Source organism: Ammodytes marinus (genome assembly GCF_949987685.1).
Source record: "Ammodytes marinus genome assembly, chromosome: 6".
NCBI lineage: Eukaryota > Metazoa > Chordata > Actinopteri > Uranoscopiformes > Ammodytidae > Ammodytes > Ammodytes marinus.
This window is the reverse complement of record NC_137235.1, coordinates 22,222,565-22,227,283: the sequence shown is the minus strand read 5'-3', so window position 1 is coordinate 22,227,283 and position 4,719 is coordinate 22,222,565.

The following is a 4,719-nucleotide window of genomic DNA, read 5'->3' as shown; positions in this document are numbered from 1 at the left end:
AACCCCCATTGAGGGGTGGGGGTGGGGGGGTCATCAACACTGTGCTGCTGCGCTGCTGAGTGACAGCTAAACGGCTTAAAATGTAACTTTGAATAAGAAGCATGCCACACACAGTGCATACAAGGATTCACACACAGTCTCAAATGCATACATACTTCAATACAGTGCCTTTTCCTTTTCTTTTTGTTGATTTTGTTTCTGAGGTGGCACACTTTTCTTTGTTTAGCTGAGTTCCTATTTATTAATTCAAAAAATTAAAGTGACTGTCAAAGAAAAACCTTAATAGAAGACAGACTAGAGGAGAATTTTTTTTGTTGAGATTACTTTGAGATGATATTTAACAGAAATTGGGATCTCACAGCATAGGCCTTCAGGGGCCTGTTTCAAGAAGCAGATTTTAAGGCAACTCAGAGTTCGCTTTGAGTAAGTGGAAACTCTGGGGTTTCCGTTTCAGGAAGCAGGTTCAGCGCAACTCAGAGTCTGTTACTGCGGCAACATACACTGTGGGTATAACCTGCTGGATAGGTGGTTTGACCTACTCTGAATTTGTTTTCACTTTACGCTGCAGCAGCGATTGAAGTGTCACAACATGTCCCTGTACAGTTTTAAGCAAAATCACTCTATAGAAATCTCCATCCGGATGTTTTTATCATGTACTGATGATTTAATGTTTGATCGATCATTTATCTGATCAGTAGCATAGTTCTCAGCCCTCGTGCCGTTCATATGCGGCCACCTTACACACTGTGAACATGCTCTTCATTCAGAATAATAAACCTATATGTGTTGTATCTATTTTTTTTTATTAACGGGAGTTTTCTAACATCTGTGCCACTTAACAGATTTCTGTCAGGTTGAAATGTAACACTGTGGCTGCACACGATCGTTACTGTTTACTTGTGTGATCCCAGTCAGACAAGCCTCGTTCAATAGCCTTAGGACTATAGAAAGTATTTAATAATTTAATCTGTGATTACATGAGGAACATGGATTCGGTGATAAATCAATTTCACTCCATTTAAAAGGAGCGACAGTCTGTTCACCGCACATGATTAAAGCTTGGCTACATAATACAGCGAATATATAAAACACTTTCAGCAATTTTGTGCCACGCCAGCTCAATACTTTTGCTGCTGCTGATATGCGTAACTTTTTAAAATAGTATATTTCTTCTCATACGGACGCATAATGATTCTCTTGACAAAAAAATGTTCGCCCCATTTTTTTTTATTGCCGAGGTGATTAGATTTGGAATCACCTAAAAATCCCGGCTTTACTGGTGACTGTCTTTCAAAGCTCTAGGGAAGCCCTGCGCGGTAACACTCTCCACCTAGTGAATCTACAAGCCACAGCTGCTAAACCTCAGCTTCAGCGGCTAGCTCCCTCAAGCTAACAAGCTTAGCTAGCGAGGAATCCCTCAAGTTTAGTTTAGGGATTGAGTAAATTCATCAGCCTGAAAATGTCCCAAAACTACACAAGTGTCACTCTCCAGGTATCATTTACTGCTGCCACACCTCACAACAAGAATAATGAGAATGAGCCAAACAAAAGGTAAGGGCATTTGTGTTTGGTTAAGTAGTTCTTTGTTATTACAATGCTTCTTGGCAACCATCTTAAACTGTTGGAAAACCTGTTTATTTCCCCAATTGACTTGTGCCACATTTGTAATTCGAAACATTTGAAATGGTCTTGTTTATTGCACGATTGATGTCTGTGGACACACACAGAGACAGAGTGACAAAAAGTGGAGTTCACCAATCACCACTATTATTACCCCTTCTCTGCTGTCCCCTTTGGGGAATGGACCAGTCCCTTGTCAGTGACTTGACATCCCTCCCATGGGTCCCTAATGGTCCACTCAAACACAGGCCAGGCATGCACACGCACGCACATACACACACACATGCACACACAAGCACGCACGCACACACACACACGCACACCTGGAGCCCAAAAGTCAATTCCCAGGGAGCTGTCAGACTGTCCCTAGCCAAAGACCAGAGGTTTCCATGAGTAAGTGGTAATGTGTGTGCGAAAGTATGTGCGTGTGTCTAAATGTGGGAAAGCGCAGGTTTTGACATTTTTTTATCCTCATGACACTTTCTTAGGGGCATTAGATCGTGGTTTATTTGGTAAAAATAAATAAAAATAAAGTAACACATTTTATATTATCTTTCGACCTGCTGCTAGTAGCCTATGATTGGCATAAATCCTCAGGGGTATAGTAAAAAGTCCCACCTTGACAACAGTTTGGGCTGGTTGAATGGACATATTTCCTTAGGGCATTATTGACAGTTTTAGACATAATGATGAAGTTTTAACCTAGAGGAAAAGACTGTTTTGACCCAAATGCCAATGTAATTTTGGTCAAAATTACAAATGATTCGATCGAGCGTACCAACTGACTTTGTTCTCTAATTTAATTTACTTTTTTAAACTGCGTAGTTGCAGGGTTAAAATAATTTTCTTGCATTTGACAATATATGCACACAAGCACATTTCTCTTTACTGTGTTTCTGTATCTTATAATTCTTCTCGGGCATATTATATACACATGTATAAAACATGTCAAATACAAATCATATGATTTAAGTTTTTTATTTAATGAATAATTACAAGATGCAATTGTCATATATAGAATACAGATTCAAATCCCATTACAGGATTCAGATGTCATTATTTGGCGATCACATAATATAAAGATATTATAATTACAAGAAACACAATGATGATATGATAATTAGATTGAATTATTACCAGATACAAATCTTATACTGAATAGACATCACATCTTAACTGCTAGAAATTTTCAATGCATTTTTATGAAAACACACAGTGGTACTAAAAGGCTTTAGGAAGTTCTGATCTTCTCAAACACAAAAGCCTTCTGTTCATTCAAAGCAGATTTCATAGTAAGGTGCTGTGGGGAACTTGTAACAATGTGTCTGATGGACATGCATGAATGTAAATGTCTTGTTTACTTTGCTGGAATTGGAAAGGATGGGCCACAGTGCAGCCATCACCACAGGCACAAAGTATAGGCAGATGTTCAGGGAATAAGGATTGGAAAACTGGAAGTCTTGTAATCTCTCTGTGAAGGTTTGAGCAGACTGAAAGCTGTAAGTTTTGTTCTGTTTATTCCACCTTCTGTTTACATGAACTGTGGCCTATTGGGCTACAGCAGATAACAGTGAATCATTTCTGGGTTACGGTCTATACTGCTTTTCTTCTTTCTTTCCAGGATAGTTTGTTACAGGAAAATATCTCACCTTCAACCTTAGGGCCCACATCCGCCTGCCACTCAAATAATGTATTTGTGGGTGCATACAGTGAAACCGGAAAGTATTCAAAGCTCTTCACTTTTTCAACATTCTGTTACATTACAGCCCTATTCCAAAATGTTTCTATAACATTCTGCAAACAACACACTATAATGACAACATGAAAGATGTTTGTTTGAATCTTGGCAAATGTAATAAAAATAAAAAAACGCTCCCTATCAGAGGGTTATGATCACCTGGAAAACCGCCCCAAACCTCCAAAAGACGGGGGAGAAGGCAATAAGACCACAAGCTCGAATTGATTTCAACGGGAGAAGGTGGGGAGCCCCACTCACACTGATTGTGACTGGGCTCCACTTCTCCAGGCCGACCTCGTTACCTAGTTCTCTTAACCATGGCAAATGTAAAAGGGTGCCACCTCATTTATTTGGGTGGAAATCCAGCTTAGCAGTAATGAAGTAATTTCCCATAAAAGACAAAAACACTTGAGAAATTATGCAAAATGTTTTTAATACATAAAAAACGCTACTAGGCAATACTTCCTGTGGCCATTCTAACATTAGTAGTCAAGTCAATTGCTTTTTTCAGTTTTCTATGTAATGGCGGTTACCATTAGACGGATCAGGTTGATCCCATGGCCCGCCTGTGGGCTCATGGGAATCACTAATTTTGTAAATCATTTTTGCAAAAAAGTAGCTTATTATTGCCTATGAATACAAGAAGTTTTGATATTTTATTCTAAAGAATTTTGGGGACCCCCTACAGAACCTTCACGGAACCCCTAGGATTTGCGGTCCCCCGGTTGAAGACCGCTGATCTAAGGGTCTAAGGAAGACAGGCACGGCCAGGATATGATATGTTTGGATGAGATTGATAAATTAAATTTTCCGAAGATTTGTCTATAAAGAATAAATCACATTGTCACAATAATTTCGAAAAAGACGTCAAAAAATTAGTATTCCAACTTTATGGGCGACCGTGTAGTATGCAGCCTGTATTCATGGGAAGGTCCTGTGTTCAGGGAACATTGTATGATTTAAATGATGACATCACTAGTAAGCATTTGAATTTAAATGTAATCATTTAAGGTCTAAACTAAATAAAGGGACAAAGTTTCAAAAAGTGTAAGTGATGAAGAAAAGTAGAAAAGTCTCCAGAGTCGGGTGAAAAAACAGGCGCTGTGTTTCAAAGAGTCGCTGATGACTGAATGTGAAAGAGTTCTAGCAGAGATTTGGGTTGAGTGTTGCACAGCACAGGTGATCCTATTAGGGCTTTCATGAGAAACATGTCATTTCATCCACAGTGACAGTGACACCACATGTCATTTTAATTGACACTATGCCATCGGAGTGGAGGGACTGGGAGAGAGAGAGAGACAAAGAGAGAGAGAGAGAGAGCGCGAGAGAGAGCTGGAGACCTACTTCCCCCAGGGCAGTCT